Source organism: Capricornis sumatraensis, chromosome 7 (genome assembly GCF_032405125.1).
Source record: "Capricornis sumatraensis isolate serow.1 chromosome 7, serow.2, whole genome shotgun sequence".
NCBI lineage: Eukaryota > Metazoa > Chordata > Mammalia > Artiodactyla > Bovidae > Capricornis > Capricornis sumatraensis.
The window spans coordinates 22552405-22575679 of NC_091075.1; positions in this window are offsets into that span (position 1 = coordinate 22552405).

Here is a 23275-nt window from a genome sequence, read left to right on the forward strand (position 1 = left end):
TTGCTGTCTTGCATATAGGGTCATCGTTACCGTCTTTCTAAAGTCCATTTTGGTGTTTCTCTTTCTGACTTACTTCACTCTGTACATAATAGGCTGTAGTTTCATCCACCTCGTTAGAACTGACTCAATGCCTTCTTTTTTATAGCTGAGTAATATTCCATTGTGTATATATGTACCACAATGTCCTTATCCATTCATCTGCTGATAGACATCTATGTTGCTTCCATGTCCTGGCTGAGTTTTGGCCAATCCTAATTTATATGCATGAAGGAACCCAGTGGTTTTATTAGCTTTTATTTCTAAGGGTTAATGTAAAAAGGATAAATGTAGTAAACTAATAAGATTTTTACAGATACAATGGTTCTCATTTTTGTACAGTGTTATGTCCTTTTGAGTCCACTGCTGGTAGAGACGTATTTAGCCAACCTCTGTCCTCTTAGTCCTGTGTAAATGTGTTTACATTTATTAAGACTCTTTCCTATAATTATTTTGTAGCTTCTAAACTCAGATTCTCATTGAGTCCTATCAGATTTACTTCTCATCTCTATGGTGATGAATCGCAAGTCTACATAAGAAACTCAGGTCTTTCTCCTGGAGTCTATTGGACATCACTTTAAATGCCTTTGATTCCTCTTGTATAAAACTAAACTCATCCTCCCTTGTTCTTGAATTAACATTCTCCTAGTCACCCACGCAGGCCCTTGAAACCATATTGAATTTCCGTTCTCTTTTCTTGGGCTTCCCTGGTGGCTCAGATGGTGAAGAGTCTAAAGAATCTGCCTGCAATACAGGAGACCTGAGTTTGATCCCTGGTTTGGGAAATGCCCTGGAAAAGGAAATGGCAAGCCACTTCAGTATTCTTGCCTGGAGAATTCCATGGACAGAGAAGTCCAATGGGCTACAGCGCATGGGGTCACAGAGAGTCAGACACAACTGAGCAGCTAACACCTTCACATTTTCTCTTTTCTGCTTTCTTTACTCAGGAAGGCCATCTAAATGTTTCTTTATCCTCTTTATTACTTTACACCCTTAACATACCCATTAGCCCTTTATTTCACTTGGACTGTTATAACAGCCATCTAGCTCTTCACCTCCTGACCCAGTGCTCTGCCTCATTCCCCTTCAGTTCAGTTCAGTTCAGTCGCTCAGTCACGTCCGACTCTTTGCGACCCCATGAATCGCAGCACGCCAGGCCTCCCTGTCCATCACCAAAACCCAGAGTAGTTTCAGCTTTAGCATCATTCCTTCCAAAGAACACCCAGGGCTGATCTGCTTCAAAATGGACTGGTTGGATCTCCTTGCAGTCCAAGGGACTCTCAAGAGTCTTCTCCAATACCACAGTTCAAAAGCATCAATTCTTCAGCGCTCAGCCTTCTTCACAGTCCCACTCTCACATCCATACATGACCACAGGAAAAACCATAGCCTTGACTAGACAGACCTTAGTCGGCAAAGTAATGTCTGCTTGTGAATATGCTATCTAGGTTGGTCATAACTTTCCTTCCAAGGAGTAAGCGTCTTTTAATTTCATGGCTGCAATCACCATCTGCAGTGATTTTGGAGCCCAAAAAAATTAAGTCTGACACTGTTCCCCAGTCTTTCCCATGAAGTGATGGGACTGGATGCCATGATCTTCGTTTTCTGAATGTTGAGCTTTAAGCCAACTTTTTCACTCTCCATTTTCACTTTCATCAAGAGGCTTTTTAGTTCCTCTTCACTTTCTGCCATAAGGGTGGTGTCATCCGCATATCTGAGGTTATTGATATTTCTCCCGGCAATCTTGATTCCAGCTTGTGTTTCTTCCAGTCCAGCGTTTCTCATGATGTACTCTGCATAGAAGTTAAATAAGCAGGGTGACAATATACAGCCTTGACGTACTCCTTTTCCTATTTGGAACCAGTCTGTTGTTCCATGTCCAGTTCTAACTGCTGCTTCCTGACCTGCATACAGATTTCTCAAGAGGCAGGTCAGGTGGTCTGGTATTCCCATCTCTTTCAGAATTTTCCACAGTTTATTGTGATCCACACAGTCAAAGGCTTTGGCATAGTCAATAAAGCAGAAATAGATGTTTTTCTGGAACTCTCTTGCTTTTTCCATGACCCAGCAGATGTTGGCAATTTGATCTCTGGTTCCTCTGCCTTTTCTAAAACCAGCTTGAACATCAGGAGGTTCACGGCTCACGTATTGCTGAAGCCTGGCTTGGAGAATTTTGAGCATTAGTTCATTAGCGTGTGAGATGAGTGCAATTGTGCAGTAGTTTGAGCATTCTTTGGCATTGCCTTTCTTTGGGATTGGAATGAAAACTGACCTTTTCCAGTCCTGTGGCTACTGCTGAGTTTTCCAAATTTGCTGGCATATTGAGTGCAGCACTTTCACAGCATCATCTTTCAGGATTTGAAACAGCTCAACTGGAATGCCATCACCTCCACTAGCTTTGTTCGTTGCAATGCTTTCCAAGGCCCATTTGACTTCACATTCCAGGATGTCTGGCTCTAGATGAGTGATCACACCATCATGATTATCTGGGTCGTGAAGATCTTTTTTGTACAATTCTACTGTGTATTCTTGCCACCTCTTCTTAATATCTTCTGCTTCTGTTAGGTCCATACCATTTCTGTCCTTTATCGAGCCCACCTTTGCATGAAATGTTCCCTTGGTATCTCTAATTTTCTTGAAGAGATCTCTAATCTTTCCCATTCTGTTCTTTTCCTCTATTTCTTTGCATTGATCGCTGAAGAAGGCTTTCTTATCTCTTCTTGCCTTTCTCTAGAACTCTTCATTCAGATGCTTATATCTTTCCTTTTCTCCTTTGCTTTTCGCCTCTCTTCTTTTCACAGCTATTTGTAAGGCCTCCCCAGACAGCCATTTTGCTTTTTTACATTTCTTTTCCATGGGGATGGTCCTGATCCCTGTGTCCTGTACAATGTCGCGAACCTCCATCCATAGTTCATCAGGCACTCTATCTATGAGATCTAGTCTCTTAAATCTATTTCTCACTTCCACTGTATAATCATAAGGGATTTGATTTAGGTCATACCTGAATAGTCTAGCGGTTTTCCCTACTTTCTTCAATTTGAGTCTGAATTTGGTAATAAGGAGTTCATGATTTGAGCCACAGTCAGCTCCTGGTCTTGTTTTTGTTGACTGTATAGAGCTTCTCCATCTTTGGCTACAAAGAATACAATCAATCTGATTTCAGTGTTGACCATCTGGTGATGTCCATGTGTAGAGTCTTCTCTTGTGTTGTTGGAAGAGGGTGTTTGCTATGACCAGTGCGTTTTCTTGGCAAAACTCTATTAGTTTTTGCCCTGCTTCATTCCGCATTCCAAGGCCAAATTTGCCCGTTACTCCAGGTGTTTCTTGACTTCCTACTTTTGCATTCCAGTCTCCTGTAATGAAAGGACATCTTTTTTGGGTGTTAGTTCTAAAAGGTCTTGTAGATCTTCATAAAACCGTTCAACTTCAGCTTCTTCAGCATTACTGGTTGGGGCATAGACTTGGATTACCGTGATATTGAATGGTTTGCCTTGGAGACGAACAGAGATCATTCTGTCATTTTTGAGATTGCATCCAAGTACTGCATTTCGGACTCTCTTGTTGACCACGATGGCTACTCCATTTCTTCTGAGGGATTCCTGCCCGCAGTAGTAGATATAATGGTCATCTGAGTTAAATTCACCCATTCCAGTCCATTTTAGTTCGCTGATTCCTAGAATGTCAACATTCACTCTTGCCATCTCTTGTTTGACCACTTCCAATTTGCCTTGATTCATGGACCTGACACTCCACGTTCCTATGCAATATTGCTCTTTACAGCATCGGACCTTGCTTCTATCACCAGTCACATCCACAGCTGGGTATTGTTTTTGCTTTGGCTTCATCCCTTCATTCTTTCTGGAGTTATTTCTCCACTGATCTCCAGTAGCATATTGGGCACCTACTGACCTGGGGAGTTCCTCTTTCAGTATCCTATCATTTTGCCTTTTCATACTGTTCATGGGGTTCTCAAGGCAAGAATCCTGAAGTGGTTTGCCATTCCCTTCTCCAGTGGACCACATTCTGTCAGACCTCTCCACCATGACCCGCCCGTCTTGGGTTACCCCACAGGCATGGCTTGGTTTCATTGAATTAGACAAGGCAGTGGTCCTAGTGTGATTAGATTGACTAGTTTTCTGTGAGTATGTTTTCAGTGTGTCTGCCCTTTGATGCCCTCTTGCAACACCTACCATCTTACTTGGGTTTCTCTTACCTTGGGCGTGGGGTATCTCTCACGGCTGCTCTAGCAAAGCACAGCCACTCTCCTTACCTGGACAAGGGGTATCTCCTCACTGCCGCCCTTTCTGACCTTCAATGTGGGATAGCTCCTCTAGGCCCTCCTGTGCCTGCACAGCCACCGCTCCTCGGGTTGCCCCTCTCGGGCGCCGCCCCTGGCCTTGGGTGCGAGCTGGCCTCTCCCGGCCGCCCCTGACCTTATTCCCCTTGTTCCAGCCCAATTTCATGCCCTCTTGTCTCCTAACCGTGTTGTTTCCCTGCCCCTGCCTTTTCTTCCTCCATATCATCTTCCACATTCCCAAAAAGTATTTTCCTAAAGCATAGATACTGCCTTGTTAGACTTTTCTCAAAATGCCTTTAGTGGCCTTTCACATTCTTGAGAATAAAAATCAGGAGTGCTATCTTTCAGCTATGTCATGTTACTCCTCTCCAAGCACAGCTTGTACTTTGCACACTCCCAGTACTGTGCTTCTATTGCCAGTTCTGTTTTTATATTTTTCTCCTCTTTCTTTCTATTATCACGATGAACACATTGCATTTACATATACGTTTTATGGTTTACATGGCACCACCATGATAATAGCTAGCTTTTCTTGAGCATCTGTTGTATGTTGTACATGCATATACCCTCTAAGGTAGAGATTGCCCACTTCACACTGTGGCTCTGAGAAGTTTAATGACTTGACCGAGGTTGCACAGCTAGTAAGTTTCAGAGCCAGAAGTAGAATTCACGGCTGCACGGCTCGGAATGCTGCGGCTTTTCCATCCTGCTGTGCATGCTGCTCTCCACCTCCAGCCACCTTGTGACATGGGCAAAACCCAGAGCATGCCTGTTCTACAGATGAGTTTAAGTGATTAGCCCAAGTGAAATAGTTCACTTGAGATGTCTTTCAGTTCAATTCAGTTCAGTCGCTCAGTCATGTCCAATTCTTTGCGACCCCATGAATCGCACCATGCCAGGCCTCCCTGTCCATCACCAACTCCCAGAGTTCACTCAGATTCACATCCATCGAGTCCATGATGCCATCCCGCCATCTCATCCTCGGTCGTCCCCTTCTCCTCCTGCCCTCAATCCCTCCCAGCATCAGAGTCTTTTCCAATGAGTCAACTCTTCGCATGAGGTGGCCAAAGTACTGGAGTTTCAGCTTTAGCATCATGCCTTCCAAAGAAATCCCAGGACTGATCTCCTTCAGAATGGACTGGTTGGATCTCCTTGCAGTCCAAGGGACTCTCAAGAGTCTTCTCCAACACCATAGTTCAAAAGCATCAATTCTTCGGCACTCAGCCTTCTTCACAGTCCAACTCTCACATCCATACATGACCACAGGAAAAGCCATAGCCTTGACTAGACGGACCTTAGTCGGCAAAATAATGTCTCTGCTTTTGAATATGCTATCTAGGTTGGTCATAACTTTTCTTCCAAGGAGATGTCTTTGGAAATGTGTAAACCTCTGATGGACATCAACGAATGTAAAGCGAGAATCTATTGGTTTTTATTTTGTATAACAACTTGATTTAATTTAAGGAAATAATAATACATAGAGAGAGATACAGGGAACAACCACTGATACAGTCCCTTGAACAGCATGAGTTTGAATTGTGCAGATCCAGTCTTATGCACCCTTTTTAAGTAGCAAATACTACAGTACTACATGATCTGCTCTGATACTTGGTTTAGTCCATGGGTGTAAACTGCAGATACGGAGGAACCACATATACAGAGAGTGAGCTGTAAGTTAAATACAAATTTTCAATTGTGAAGAGGGTCTGTGCTAAAGAATAAGCTAAATTATCAAAGGATGGATTATTGGCTTGTAACATGTGGCATACTAATCTCCTGAGAGTTGCAGAAGAAGCCGTGTCTGGTGGGCCCCTTGTAGAGTAAGTCACCCCTCGTGTTCAGCTCCCCTTCTCCTACTGGTCAGTAGTCCTTAGACGCTACCTGGTCCGTGAGTCTTGCTCACCACAGTACAGTTAATCACAATTGTCCTCATAGTATAAGATTTTACGTAGTTATAATCTTAAAGACATCATTTTGAATTTTATAAGAATCTACATTGCCACATAGTCATTGTTATTATGGTGGCAATTACATTTCAGTGAACATGTATTTCATGTTGTTTCAGAGTGTCTTCCAGACATATCTGGCTTTTCCCAGCCCATTCTCAAGGAACTAACTTTAACCTGAATAGATTTTACACTATATACTTATAAAGGAAAACTCTTGCGGGGATATGGAGGGGTAGAAAAAGAATGATTCATTTTTAAAAGTGCCTAAAACAAATTAGGAAACCAAAACTGACCCATGGATGGGATTTTACGTAACATCCACAGCCAGTTCCATGGATATGAAAAAAATCAAGGGATGAACTAACTGTCCAAGATTTATTTTTCTCAAACTACCTATTATTGCAAATACCTGACATTTTTTATGAGCTTTTTTCACTTACAGACTGAATCATTTTATATATGACACATTTAGTATCACTCCATTATTCTACACAAGAAACACACTGAATTTCATAAAATCCAACTCTCCATCAAGGACTACGTGCATTTTTAGCAGTTTGTTTGCTCACCAATAGCAGCATTTGATGACTTGCTTCTGGAAATAAATCATTGCCTTGTCATAGGTAAAGATGTCTTCTGTGACTGCTGATTTATTTTTATTACTTATTGTTGCCATCTTGTGATACAGTGGATCACATCTTTAAGTTCTTGGGTCACGTATGTTCTTTTCAGCCTCTTTACTATATTCTGTCCAAGGTGTATATTGGTGTTTGCCCCTGGGGTCTGTGAAACACTTGCTCTGGAATCACTTAAAATACTTCTTAAAGTACAGATTTCTGACTTTCCCTAAAATCTGTTAAATCAGAATTTCTGGGAGTGAGGCCATAACCTTGTTTTACCCCACCCCCATCAGTCTTCTAAAATTTTAAGCTCATTGGTTTAGATGATACAGGGATAGATCATACTGGGAATTTCTTCATGTTCTGTTTGAGGTTATCTTCACCCTAAAAAAGAGCAGAAAGAAAACTAGGCTGTCTGCCTTCATAGTGGACTCATGTATAACATTATCACAACCTCCTGTTAGGAAAAAAATGAAAGGGAATAAAATTTATATGAAGTTTAGTATTAAATACTAAAAATAGTAATGTTTAATATTAGTATTAAATATATGAAAATATTTTCCATTTCAAATCAGAAAACTGTATACCTGATGAGAATCAGTTCTGATTTATAAGTTACCAAAGTTACTAGAGTCCATAATAATCGGTCCACAGCCCCACACCTGGCTTCTGGCTTCCTAAAACGCAGAGAAAATGAAGCGGCGGCTTCTGATGCTACAGCCTGGAGGAGTCAGCAAAGAGGTGGGTCTGCTCTGATGGGAGGAGGGAAGACAGCGCAGGCAGCTGGAGGCGGGAGAGCTCCGCGAAACAGGCGAGCGCTTGTCAGTCAGGGGGCAGGGTTTCTGTGGCCGAGCTGATATTTGCCCTATTTGTTGGAAACAAACTCCACTTCTCAGATTATTCCCCACCTTAGAAGGAGCCAGGAGCCCAGTGCAGCCACGACAGAAGGCATAAGCAGTTCTTCTCTTCAGTCAAACAATATTTATTGAGCTCCCTCTTGTCAGGTCCAAAGCGCAGCTGGCAGTCCTCTTCCTGAGCGCCGAGACTCTGCAGGTGTCCTCATACCCCGCGAGGGAAGCCTCCAGTGCTTCCTCTTCTCTGTTCTGAATCCCCGACACAGAAAGGGCTCTTTCCTCTTTTTAAAGTACCTGGTTTGAATGGGTCCAGTCAATGCAGAAAGATTGAGGCGTTTAATGGCATCAGTCCAGAATGTATCCCATTACTGTGATTTTGATTAGCCAACTCTCTGTTTTCAGACATGCTTCCTCCGTTTTGCTATTTTTAAACTTCACTCATTCAACAGTTATTTATTGACTGTCTATGTGTAAGGGCCATGTACTAGTCCAAGTTTTTAGGATATATCAGTGCAAAACTGACAAAAATCCCTGCGCTTGTGGACCTTGTATTTTGTGTGGGGAAGAAAGAGCATAAACATTGTAAGTAATTCTGTACTATATAGAAGAGAATGACGGAAGGGAGAATCAGAAATCCAGCTTTTATTCAGGGCTGGTAATGTGAATTAGAGTTCTGAACTGAGGAGGTCAAAGACAGGCATCTTAGGAAGACGACAGCCAGGAAAAAGGTTGAGAAGCAAAACCGGCCCATGTGGGTCTCAGGGGGAACAGAACTGAGGCAAAGGAAATGCTCAGGACAAAGGCCCTAAGGTAGGAGTGTGACCAACTGGGAGGAACAGCAAGCAGGCTGTGTGCCTGGAGGGGAGACAGAGCAGAGAAACAGAAGAGGCAGCAGGGAGGGTCTTGCATGACCTTGTCGGCCAGCATAAGACTTGGCCTCTGGTTATGAATGAGGACCCACGGGAGAGTCCTGAGCGGAGGACTGGGTCGCTGCCACTGCTAAGTTGAAAATAGATTGTGCTGGGTGGTGGAGAGGGTCGGGGGTTCACGTTGCACAAGGATGGAAACAGGAAGACCCCTTATGAGATTTCTACAGTAGTCCAGTCAATTGGCAGCTTTTCCTTCTTTGAGCTCATTTTCTTAGTATAAATTCTATTAGATGGCATCACAGAAAAAGTGCTTTCCACCTCCAGCCACCTTGTGATATGGGCAAAACCCAGAGCATACCTGTTTTACAGATGAGTTTAAGTGATTAGCCCAAGTGAAATAGTTCACTTGAGATATCTTTCAGTTCAGTTCAGTAGCTCAGTCATATCCAACTCTTTGCAACCCTGTGAATCGCAGCACTCCAGGCCTCCCTGTCCATCACCAACTCCCGGCGTTCACTCAGTCTCACGTCCATCGAGTCAGTGATGCCATCCAGCCATCTCATCCTCTGTTGTCCCCTTCTCCTCCTGCCCCCTATCCCTCCCAACATCAAAGTCTTCCAATGAGTCAACTCTTCACATGAGGTGACCAAAGTATTAGAGTTACAGCTTTAGCATCATTCTTTCCAAAAAACACCCAGGGCTGATCTCCTTTAGGATGGGCTGGCTGGATCTCCTTGCAGTCCAAGGGACTCTCAAGAGTCTTCTCCAACACCACAGTTCAAAAGCAGCAATTCTTCGGTGCTCAGCTTTCTTCACAGTCCAACTCTCACATCCAAACGTGGCCACTGGAAAAACCATAGCCTTGACTAGACAGACCTTTGTTGGCAAAGTAATGTCTCTGCTTTTGAATATGCTATCTAGGTTGGTCATAACTTTCCTTCCAAGGAGTAAGCGTCCTTTAATTTCATGGCTGCAATCACCATCTGCAGTGATTTTGGAGCCCCAAAAGATAAAGTCTGACACTGTTTCCACTGTTTCCCCATCTATTTCCCATGAAGTGATGGGATTAGATGCCATGATTTTCATTTTCTGAATGTTGAGCTTTAAGCCAACTTTTTCGCTCTCCTCTTTCACTTTCATCAAGAGGCTCTTTAGTTCCTCTTCACTTTCTACCATAAGGGTGGTATCATCTGCATATCTGAGGTTATTGATATTTCTCCTGGCAATCTTGATTCTAGCTTGTGCTTCTTCCAGTCCAGTGTTTCTCATGATATACTCTGCAAAGAAGTTAAATAAGCAGGGTGACAATATACAGTCTTGACGCACTCCTTTTCCTATTTGGAACCAGTCTGTTGTTCCATGTCTAGTTCTAACTGTTGCTTCCTGACCTGCATATAGGTTTCTCAAGAGGCAGGTCAGATGGTCTGGTATTCCCATCTCTTTCAGAATTTTCCACAGTTTATTGTGATCCACACAGTTAAAGCCTTTGGCATAGTCATATATATATATATATATATATATATATATATATATATATATATATATATATATATAGTAGTTAATTATTTTTTTCCTACATTTTTACTATAGTGTCTTTTGTGAATGTTCTCTTTTTTTACTTTGCCTGTTTATTTACTGGATCTTAATGTTTTTAACAATTTGTATAATATCCATATTTTCAGATGCAAAATTTGGATCCTGAAGGCTGGATTCATGTGTAAATAGATTTGCTCCCATTCAGAAATCTAAACCTGAGCCCTGAAAATATTTATGCTGAGCTAATGTGGAATGCATGGGTTAGCTGTACTAATTTTCCTGGTTTGAGGCAGGACTAGCTGTAGGACTATCCTTATTATGCTCCTTTATTGCTGCTTTTTGTTCTCTGTTAAAAGTAAAAAATGAGGGGAGGAATGGAGAGTAAAAATGAAAAGTTACATTTTTTAAAGTTAATACCTTAAATGAAAAACAGATAGAATAGTACAACCAGTACAGTTTTAAAAGATATGTTGGAAGAATGACAAACTGAGTTTATCCAATTAAAGCAGCTAAAATTGGATGGCAGGTATCTATCTGTGGCCCTCAACTAAAAGAATGTGGCAGTTGGCAAGATCGGGGATTACTATCCTAAAGCATGGGTTCTCCCCACTTGGGGAGTAGAACATGAAGACCAGGATTCAGACCAGAATCTCATGGGTTGGTCTCATTGCTGTGCACAAGTAGGCAAAAACAACTCAGCCCACATGAAATCTGTAAGTAGACTTTGCTGTTCTTCCCTGCCTAAGCCAACAGCAAGGCGGACAAAGCCCCGTGTTCAGGGCCCTTTCTGTGCCGGAAATGCCTCTAGGCGAGTGAATGGTGCGGGCCAATATGGAGCAGAACCCGGGATGTTAACTCCAAGACTGATGCCCTTTCCCCTGTATCTCTTTTCTTCTTGAGCTCTTTCTTATCCTCCAAGTTTAGCTCAGATGTTGCTTTCCCTGTGAAACCTTTCCTACCCTTGCCGTTGCGATCAATCATTTTCTCCTCAGGAAGAAGAGTATAGCACTATTGATTTATTCCTCCATTACAGGATTTCAGTCAGTCTGGCTCACATTAATATTAGAATCGTTCATACTGCCTCTATTGCTGGATTATACTCACCAAGAGTGGAGACTGTGTCATGACAATTTTAGCATTTTTTTCATACATTAACAATTCATGTCGGTTGTATTAAACTGATACAGCATCCTGTGAGGAAGACAGATACTCTTTCTCTCTCTCTCTCTCTTTTTTTTCTCTTTTACTTATTACATTGACTGAAGTTTAGAGGTTCGTGGAAATCATCTGAACTTAGTGTCCTATGATTGCATAGAAAGCATTTTGAGGGTGTCTCTCGGCTCTATTCCAAAGCCAGGTAAGATTTTTGAAATATAAGAATCTGTTCCTTTTAGGGATCTCCGAAAGAGGAGATTTAACATATCTAGCCTACATACCTGGAGAAGGCAATGGCACCCCACTCCAGTACTGTTGCCTGGAAAACCCCATGGGCAGAGGAGCCTGGTAGGCTGCAGTCCATGGGGTCCCTACGAGTTGGACATGACTGAGTGACTTCACTTTCACTTTCCACTTTGCTGCATTGGAGAAGGAAATGGCAACCCACTCCAGTGTTCTTGCCTGGAGAATCCTAGGGACGGAGGAGCCTGGTGGGCTGCCGTCTATGGGGTTGCACAGAGTCGGACATGACTGCAGTGACTTAGCAGCAGCAGCAGCAGCAGCAGCCTACATACCAGTGCTTTTGTTGTTGTTGTTACTTTATATTGGAGTATAGTTGATTTACAATGTTGTGTTAGTTTCTTTTGTACAATGTAATGAATCACCTATGCATATATCCACTCGTTTTTAGATTTTCTCACATAGACCATTACAGAGTCTTAAGTCAAGTTGCTTGTGGTGTACAGTAGGTCCTTATTAATTATCTATTTTATATATAGTAACGTATATATGTCAATCCCAGTCTCCCAGTTTAATCCCTCCTGCTCGCCCCCTCTATATACCAGTGCTTTTAATTTAACTTTATTTTTAATGTGTATGAACCTGATCAACTGTATTCAGAAAACTCCTCATAAATCTTAAGGCATAAACTTAAGTATTAAATTTTATTTTTTTCTTCAAGCAGAATAATTCTTGCTTCCTAAAATTTTTTATCAGTGATATTTTTCTCAAAAATCTTTCTATTTTATTGGGGGTTTTTTGTTTGCTTGCTATAGAGCCCTCAAGTGAAAACAGTAAACATCTCTCTAGTGTTTAAAAAAAAAAATTTCACTTTTTATGCATTCCATATACTTTTTACCACAGCCTAGAATATTTTGTGCTTTCTGAAACAATAATTAGCATTATTCATCTTCATGTTCCCAAGTGAATCTAAATGATATTGAGAAAGTAAGATTTTCTGGGCAGGATCTTATCTATTATTAGTATTTAAAGCATCTTGAGAGTTCTTACATGAGATTTCTCTAATGCCCCAGGGAAAAAAGTTCAACTTAACATAAAAACAGTACCTTAATTGTGAAAATACAAAGGCTGATCATCACATGTTTACTGCTGCTTTTTGTTTTTAGTGGAGTATGAGGCAAAAATAAACATGGAATACATCAAAATAAAAATAGGCTCAGGGCTCAAAGGCCAAAATTCTTGTCCCAGAGTGGCTTCTTACATGAGTTTTGGTTTAATTATTGATAATAATTTTCATATTGGAAACTTGACTTTCCGAGCTTAAAAGCAGACGTAATATATTTTTATTTTCAGATTAGGAATACCGTAAGAATACCGTAAGAAGCACCGTGATGGAAAACCTGAATAATCTCAAAAGAGTGGTAAAACAAACAAGATTAATATGCAGTGAGAAATGAGAAAAAGGAATGCAGATCTAATATAAATAGTTCAGTGAATCTAATATAAATATTTCAGTGGATAACTTTTTATTAAAAAAATAAAACAAACATAAAACTCCACTTAACTCTAAACTACTGTATTTCAGGGAATATTTTCTCACAGAAAAGTTAGCTGTTCCTACTCTTCCCAGAATATCAGATTTCCCTCCTCTGATTTCTCCTTTTCTTTCATTTTTGAAAACAATTTAAAATTCAATTTATTCATGAATACTTCAGAAGTTCTTGGTAGGCTTTCAAACCATAATTTGATTTTTACCAACATCCATCCCAGCCTTAATTCTTCTTCCCCTCAAAACAAGTCTTATAAATGCAATTTACAGTAGTGTTAATATTATCTGTAGAATATACCTAACTGATTATGAACAGATTTTCTGTAATTCAGAAATGTGCCAAAAGCACAATAGGTATAGACTGTAGCTTGCTTTTATAAATCTGACGAAGGATTTGGAATACAGAATATTTTGAACTGAAAAAAGTCTTGCCTGTGAGTTGAGACAAGGTGGGCCCAGAGAGGTTACTTGCTAAAGCCACCCAGCCATGAAGAGTGGAAGACAGGCCTGAACCTAGATCTTCTGAAGCCGCGCCTGTTGTGGTTTCGCTTCTGGTTTTTGTCATGCTTTTCTGTGTACTTTGCAGACTTTAGAGTTGAAAGGTAATCGTTGACCTTTTCCTGTGGTATGCATTGAAAAATAATGTGTGAGTATGGAAATGAAAATATTGTCAACTGAAAAAAAAAAAGCACAATGCGAGAGTTGTGAGTTAAGTTTTACTGGAGGCAAAATGAGGACTGTATCCCAGGAGACAGCATCTCAAATAGCTCTGAGAAACGCCTCCAGAGAGGAACGGGGAAGGTCAGCATTATATATGATCTTAGTGAAGGAGGGTACGTGCAGTCAGGCACACAGTAGAGCCTTGCTGGTAATCACAAGGAGCAAATGTCACAACTGATGCTTTCAGTGTTTTTCTGGTATGAGGGGATACACGGGTTCAGCTCAAGAAATCTCCTCCTGGACTCAACAGAGTTAGAACTTATGGTTAGAACTTGTAAGTGAACTTATGGTTGCTCGAGTTGGGGGAGGGGGGCAGGGTGAGAAGGGGGAATTAGGAAGTTTGGGGTGAACATGTACCTACTGCGAGATTTAAAATGGATAACCAACAGAGACCTATTGTACAGCACACGGAACTCTGCTCAGTGTTATGTGCCAGCCTGGATGGGAGGGGGGTTGGGGAGAGAATGGATACATGTATGTGTCTGGCTGAGTCCCTTCGCTATTCACCTGGAACTATCCCAGCATTGTTAATTGGCTATACACCAACACAAAAAGTTCAAAAAATATAAAAAATAAAAGCTGATTGCTGTTTGAGTTGAAAGCTAAAAGAAAAAAGAAATCATCTCCTGAAAATAACTATCTGAAGACCTATTGTGTCATTTTTCCCCCAGAGCACAGAAGTTCTCATTCTTTTTTTTTAATTTTATTTTTATTATTGTTTTTAGTACCAAAATCATTTTGTATTGGGGTAGGTATAGCCATTTAACAATGTGATAGTTTCAGGTGAACAGTGAAGGAACTCAGCCTTCATTCTCCCCCAAACCCCTCTCCCATCCAGGCTGGCACAGAACATTGAGCAGAGTTCCATGTGCTGTACAATAGGTCCTTGTTGGTCATCCATTTTAAATATAGCAGTGTGTACATGACCTTCCCAAAGTCCTGAACTATCCCTTCGCTCCAGCAAACATGAGTTTGTTTTCTAAGTCTGTGAGCCTCTGTTTTGTACGTACATTCATTTGTATCATTTCTTTTTAGATTCCACATATAAGGGATGTCATATGATATTTCTGCTTCTTTGTCTGCCTTGCTTCACTCAGTATGACACTCTAGGTCCATCCATGTTGTGGCAAATGGCCTTGTTTCCAAACGCCTCATTCTTGATCTCCATCCTGAACTCCTTTCATGGGCTGTTGAAGGTCGGCAGCTGCAGCGGCTCACGATTTAATCCTTATAGAGGTTGATGGCAAGTGCAATTTGTAATTGGCAATATACATCAATTTGCACTTCTTTAGTGTCAATTTTTTCCCAATTAATAGCTCTTTAAAATGTTTATGCTTATAATACAAAACAGTATTCTTTATATGGAGATTTCCTTTTTGTAATTGAACTTTGGGGTAGGCTCTCAAACCATAGTTTGATTTTTTTTCCACTGCCCAGTCTGATAATATTTCTTGTAACGTGGCTTAACATTTTAAATTGAAAAATAGTACTTCTGATTGACTTATAGCAACTTTGCATGGGTGAGGGGCAAAATTATATCTAATTTTTGTATGCACATCTGACAATATGCTTTTTGTTCATCTTTGATGTGTTTTTCTCTTGTGATTCCCAACATCCTGTGCTGGGAACAGGAGAAAGATGAATGAAAATCTGTGGCTGTTCTCCCCTTAATGCTCGCATTAGACAGTGAAAGTGTGGATCCCTCTTCAGTTTTTCATGATGTGTTACTATGTTGAACAAGTGGGAGGAACACAAACCAACCATGCTGTTAAAAATACATCTTTTGGCTCGCATCTGTTTGCATAGATGGTTTCCCATGGTATAAAACAAAAAGTGCAACAAATTAGGGTTGCCACTCCTTAGTGCTTTTTTCCAAAGTGCATTGAATGAAAGATTTAAAACAGAGATGGAATTCCAAAGAAAACAGGTGGCGTGAGAGCTGGACTTGATGTTGGCCAGATCCTCTGTGGCACAGATTCACTCTCTCGAAGCAACTGTCTGTCCCATGAAAGCTTTCTGGAACTGATTACAAGGAACATGATGTATGATGAGTGTTGAGAATTGACCTCATGGTTGGACACTTTGGGAGGACTGTGAGAAAGGATTATTTGCTGATAGGTACATGTACATGAAAAGTTATCCACTTTATAATGTAATTTTGAGTTAGATTAGTGCTTATTTCTTTGGAAAAGGAGATACATTTTATACTCAGATGGCATTTGGCTTTCTACCTTTGTTTCTCCCCTAGGAGGGGTGATCTAACTGGCAAACATGATTACACTTAACTATGCACCTGTGAGTATGGTTAAGGTGATGCCTCTTGAAAAATGGGTGAAACAATGAGTCTTTGTTTATTTTCTTCACAAACTGAAATATGGCAAATACTTTACATAGGACATAAATCTTTGATGACAGGATCAGTCTAAAAATTATGTTCCCAAGAAGATAGTTCATGAAAACAATTCTCTTTCTGTAATTTGTGAAAATAGGAGTACAACAACTTCACATACAAAGAAATAAGGTTATCATCAGATGTATTTTGGGGTGTCACTTTGGCTTTTTACTGTCACCGAGAGTATGGTCATTAACACCAAAGTTGTGACAGCATCATAAGAAGATGTAATTACTTTATTACAATTGATAATTAATAGACCATCTGGCAACCTGCTTTGCATTTCACTTGGGATTAATTAGTTAATTTCAGGTCATAAAGAGACTTTCCCCTACTATTCTCATTAATCTTATGAAATAATATGTTTTTACATTTTGAAATTTATTTATTAATTTTTTAAGTTCTAGTATTTGACTTTTTCAATTTTTATTTTATATTGGAGTCCTATGAAAAACATAGGAGATACAAAGGAATGCATGATTTAAAGGGAAAATAAACTAATATACTTAACTGCCTAAAAAATACCAACTATGGAGAACAGTAAAGATTTTAACCTACAACTGTCGAGGAACATAATCCTGGAAGTGCTGATAGTTTGGGTTTCTCAGGCGTGAAATTCTCCCGGCCAGAATACTGGAGTGGGTAGCTGTTCTCTTCTCCAGGGGATCTTCCCAACCCAGGGATCAAACCCAGGTCTCCCACGTTGCAGGTGGATTCTTTACCAGCTGAGCCGCAAGGGAAGCTCAAGAGTACTGGAGTGGGTGCTGCTGCTGCTGCTACGTCACTTCAGTCATGTCCGACTCTGTCCTACCAGGCTCCGCATCCCTGGGATTAGCCTATCCCATTTTCAGCGGATCTTCATGACCCAGGAATTAAACCGCGGTCTCCTGCATTGCAGGCAGATTCTTTACCAACTGAGCCATCAGGGAAGCTCTGTCAGGGGTAAGTTTGTTGAATTTGAGGTGGCAGCATGTGACAATATTGAACTCATTTTTCTGTTCCCAGGTAAAAGGTTAAGTCTGGAGGTGACCAGAGCTACTGTGTTCTAATGACCACTTAGTCATAGTTGGTCAGTCCTAGGTGAGCAGCTTACTCTTTCCCTTGACTGGACCCACAGTCAAAATTGATTCATTCAAGACCCAAGGCTAAGCTGAGCCAATCCAGATCCTTTCTTAGAGACTTGGAACTGAGACCCAGACGCTGGAGCCTTGTCTCCGTGGTCTCTGTGCTGAAAGAGATGTAAATTCAGTCTGCACAAAGGAAAATGAAATAGACACAAAAAGAAAACAAAATAGGCAAAAGAAGAAAAGGTCACATCTTTTGAGTCCCTATTCTCAGGGCTTCCTAAGGCACAGCTTCATTCTTGCCTGGGATCCTTCAGTATCTTTTACACTTTTATACTGATTCAGTTTCGGTTTCTGTTACTTGCAGAAAGCCACGTGCAGATGATACTCCTAAGAAGCCACATGCAGATGATAATTGCAGGCATTTGGAGTGAATGAACCCCCTGAAGAAACAGGAAGAAACCATGAAGAGAGCGGTAAAGGGGCAGCGGCAAGAGCAAAGCTAACGTAGTTGTGGGTGCCCGGAGCCAGGGCAGGGCTGGAGGGCAGGTGGACAAAAACGCCAAACGCCAGGGCGGTCAAGGCGAATAAGAGAGGAGGAAAGTCCGTCCACCTTAGTTTTTCATTTTAACTAAGGTTTTTAATTAAAATTCAAGTTTTTCAAGTTACCACGAGTGGGTAACTTTAAAGCTGTCTGTCATTCTCGACAGATTATTGTTGTTTTGTCTCCAAGTCATGTCTGACTCTTTTGTGACCCCGTGGACTGTGGCCTGCCAGGCCCCTCTGTCCATGGGATTCTCCAGGCAAGAATACTGGAGTGGGTTGCCATTCCTTCTCTAGGGGATCTTCCCAACCCAGGGATCGAACCTGAGTCTCCTGCATTGGCAGGCAGGTTCTTTACCGCTGAGCCCCCAGGGAAGCCCTCTCAACAGATTACCTGTAATGAAACCTCTAGGTTAAAACCTATTTTGAGGCTCAGCATAACTATTTCCTTCTTTAGAAGTTTCCCTAGCACACGTGCTGAATATGCACATATTTAGTTTAGAATTGTTGGGAAAATGGGTTGACTGCATTATATCTAAGTTGGTTATGGTTTAAAATGATCTGATCTTTAATGGCAAGGTTACTGATTATGGCTGAGTTACTTAGTCTTAGTCTAACTGAGAGCGACATCGTTGTGACCACTATAACAGGCAGGGGAAGACAGGGTATTTCTGGCTGTTTCAGGAGGAATAGAATGGAGACCCTCACAAAACAGAGCAGCTCCTGATCAGAAGTCCTTGTGATCTGGAAGAATGATGGTGATCAGAGACAGGCTTCTCTGGGAATCAAGAAAGACCCAGAATAGGCCCATTGAGTATATATCGGAGCTTTTGGCACCTGAGTAACATAGCAGCAAGAGAGTCTACCTTTTAAATATTGAAACTTGACTTAGAAAGAAGAGTGAACCCCTTATAAAGGGAAGGCTGAGCGATGATCCGCATAAGCACACTGAGAAACATACAATACCTCTCTTTTAACTCCTTTTGCTTTTTGTGTTACTGTGTGGTTCCATGTCTTGGTGTTTGACCAGGAAGTTAATTGATGTGTTTTGAAGTGTGTGTGTGTTAGGATCATTAGTAGGTTTTTGCTTGCCCACATTTACATTCCTACAGGCCTCAATCACTGCCTTTTCCACACACAAGCCTTCTAGAATCACTAAGTGATGGTCTAGAGGAAAAAAAAAAAAACCAAAGATCTCCACTAATAGTTCCAGAGGTATCTCAGGTGCCTTTGAGTCTTAGCCCTGGTCAGAAGAGAGAAAATGCAATCTTGGATTTCCCTGTCACACATCTGGGACCTATTTGCACAGAAGACAGAGGCACACAGCCTTTAAGTGCTCATGAAAAATACGAGTCACTGTAGGAACTGCATGTCTCCTCCTGACTGGCATCACTCAGGATAAAAGACCTCGTTGCCTTGATCCCCAGCTTCTTTATCTCTTGCTTTGGGTCCCTAGATTAGGTATAAAGAAAACTCCCAAAATCTTCTGCCAAAGAAGTAATGGGTGTGTATTTACCCACTTCCAGGCAGATGAAAAGCTGATACTGTCCTGGCATTGGCCCTCCTGTTATCATTTGGGTTTTTGATTGCATATGGCCTATGCTTGTCAGCACTCGTGCTAATCACCTAAAAAGCTAAGTAGTTACCAGATTGAGAATTGTTTAAAGAAGTAACTGGAAGCCCTGGAAGTTTTTAGCATCTGACATAGGTGATGTGGCCTCTCAAATGATAATTTAAAAAATTAGCAGTAGAGAAAAGTGCTTCCGGACTAGTTAGCTAAAGGAAAACTCAATACAAAGTAGAATCTGTTATGATTACAACTAGGTAAAATGTATACATGTGTCCAAACAGAGCTCATTCCTTTGTATGTTTTCTATGTAGACAAACTGAGGAAGGTAATTTATTAGAGTGGTGGGAATCTGGATGATTCTTTTAAAATTCTTGTTGATGTTATAATACTTGGAGTGTAATGAATTTAAAGTAATCATAATTAGCGGATTTGTGGCAAGTGATGGTTTTTTGCTTGAACGGCAATAAAAACACCTGGAACGACAATAAAAGCATCTTAACCTAACCCATGCACATAATCACTGAATCAAAGAGTGGCCAGACTCCAGATTCTTGTGAGCCGAGTAGTTGTATGGGGTGATGGAGAGGGAGGCCTCCCGTCCCAGGAAGGGAGCTCAGAAAGGGTAGTAAGATCATTTAAGTGAGCTTTCATTCTCCACAAAGGAAGGCCAATAGCTCAACTCTGAAGCTAGGCTGTACAGAAGTTACACCAGTCACTCTGAGTTCATGGCTAGTTAAGAGAAAAAAAAAAAAAAAAAGTCAATTTCTTCTGGGAAACAGTCCATGGAGCTAAACAATAGGGATGGTCTAGTGATGATAAATTGTGCATAGAAAATTGACCAGGGGAAAACAGAATTTTTTCTTGAGAGGAGATGCATCTAGCTTACTGGAGATCTATGTGTACTGCAAAAGCAATTAGAATTAGAGTCCCTGAGAGATGGCCAACTCAGCTAGAAAGCAGGAAGTTTCACTTCCCTCAACTTAATGATGGAGATGAAAGTACAGAAACCTGTCTGTCTCCAGTGAGCATTTGCTTTTTGCATATTAAACTTTAAGAAGACACAGTAATAACCCCTGAAATCACAGAGGCTCTAGCTTAGTAGATTCAGATAGCTTTAACGATATACAATGTATATTGAAATGTTTAGATCTAAATTTAATCTGTGACAAAAGCACAAACTTGGGGTTGAATTCCACTTTTTACTATCTGCATGATCTTGGGCAACATCTTGCTTAGACTCTCTGAGTCGCAACAAAATGAGAATAAGAATATTCTCATAGAGACCATTGTGTTATATTGAATGAAACTTGCTCAAGGTAATTTAAGAAAAAAGGAGAAATAATTGTAAGGATTCAGACTGTCTCTTGAACCTCCAAGAACAGGAAGTGTGGCAGACCTCATAAGCAAGTGAATCCAGGAACTGAAATACAGCCAGGCACCAATGTGACTTCTGAGTCAGTCAGTCTCTCCTAAGGCCAAGCAGTCTTCATCTGCCTCATTTCTCATTCTTCCCAAAGACTTGCAGATGGATCCAACATGACCCCTCCATCAGACATTTATCGGTTCTGATGTTCAACAGAGACTAACTTGGTTTATCTATATCCAACTGAGAATTCCTAACAATATGAATTTGATTGGCACAGCCTACCTGTGGTCAAATGTTTGGCTCTGGCCAAGTCCACCGTGAGTGGTGGATCAGGACTTTGTCATATGAAAGCCAACCCCTCCCTGAAATATGATGATACGCAGGTGAGAGTAAAGAGAAAATGATAGGCATCTCTAGAAATGAAATTTGACTTCCTAGGGACAATATGAGGGTCAAATGAAGTACTGTATGAGAAGGATACGGAACAGCTCCTGACAAGCAGCTCTGTAAATGGAGTCTGGCAAGGGCCATAAAATCTCCTCCACCTAATCTTTGAAGTCATATTTTGCTGTGCCTGTCATTAAAGAAGGAAGCTCACGGAATCATTAATTATGTGAAATCCATGAGAAGTTTCTTTTGTGGTCAAAGTGGCCAAATATGAGAAGAAGCTGCCTGAGCAGCTGATTTTATTGTGATCACGTTCTTCCAAGCTGGTGAATGGTCACGTCCCTGTTCCCATCTCTGTGGTCTCATTTGAGTTTCCTATGTATGTTTACTGAAAGTAGATGGTAACTTGAAAAGCTACCTAGCAAAATGATTAAGTTATTTGGATACTTTCCATGAGTTTATGTAAAAGACATGTGACCACTGACTAAATATATTTTTGTTAAATTGCTTTCTCCTCCTGTGTTGGTTTTGATGAGATTAGAGAGCATCAGAGGCAAGACACTGGGCCCAAATGAAAGATCCTGCTTTAACATTGAAATGGTATTTACCTTTCACAGGCACCTCTTCTCTGATTCTGGGAAAATAGCCTCCACATAGAAAGAAGCAGTGAGTCCCCCAAATAGCCAAGCTCAGCTGAAACACAAGCTCCTCCCCGAAATGTGCTATTTCATTCCTGCTTAAATCAGGTTGTCTATTTTTAGAATTTAAATATCCCCTTTAATTAAAGAAACATTATGAAATGAGGATGAATGTGCTTTTTCTTCTGCACCTGCAGCAGTCCTGTTGTCCAGAGGTGGTGCTATTTATAAAAGAAAAATTATCCCAATAAACTTGAGTTCTGTACTTGATATTGTATACTAGAGAAATTTTTGAAAAATTCAAAAACCCAAATGTACAGAATAGTTTCTCTTTGAGATGATTAGAATTTATTGTACCAATTTAAAGCAATGCCTTTCCTTGCTGCACCGTCAGGATTTAAAAAACCAAAAATTATAATTAAATATACAAAAAAGTTAACTTTTCTCTGAAAGATTTTTGTTAACGATTCCATACTTTAGGAAGACACTACCTAATACATTACCTTCTTTTCTTACTTGTAGCTTTCAGACTTTACCTCTCAGGGCTAAATTCTGCTTTAGTCTAAGGTCAGTATTTATTTCAGAAGGAAGGGCACCAGTGCAGTTGTCAGGAAATGTCTCAAAGAAAACCATGATGTGTACAAGTTATGAGATGTAAATCTGGCACATGTCAGTGAAGTGGCTATAGCTACCTCTGGTTTTAGGCTGAAGAATTTGGGGGAGAAGTCCAGTCGTCACCTGGCTAAGGATCACATAAGAAACCTGCATTTTTCCTCAATGGATCCAATCCACTTTGGTGCAAATTTCCTAAAGTTGCCCCCAGATAGCCTTCATAAGAGGGCTTCCTTGGTGGTTCAGACAGTGAAAAAATCTGCCAGCAATGCGGAAGACTTAGGTTTGATCCCTGGGTCAGGAAGATCCCCTAGAGAAGGGAATGGCAACCCACTCCAGTATTCTTGTCTGGAGAATCCCATGGACAGAGGAACTTGATGGGCTATATAGTCCATGGGGTCAAAAGAGTCAGACATTACTAAGGGACTTTCACAACCTTCATAAGAAGGACTTGGCAGTCCCTCCACTGCTAGGGAGTAGAGATGATATGGTTGTGAATACATCATATCAGTCCTGACAGGTCCTGGATTGCATGAACATCGTGGAAAATGTCAGAGGGACCCTGGTTATTAAATGGATGGTACTGGATAGAGATAAAGTGAAGGTACCAGACCTTAATCCTGTTGCTGTAGGACCCTGCTCTGGGCCTATTATAAGGGCCCTACCCTCTTATCAACTCAAAGTTCTTTCCTGAGTCTGACCTGTTATATTCAGCAGCCTTTTTACATCTCCATCTGGAAAGTGTACAAACCCTCACCATATCCAAAAATTGAACATATGATTTTTCCTTCCAAAACCTTACATATTTCATTGGTGAATGGGTTCCAGCCTCCATCCTCTTGCCTCAGCCAGAAATCAAGGTGCTGCTCTTCACAATTC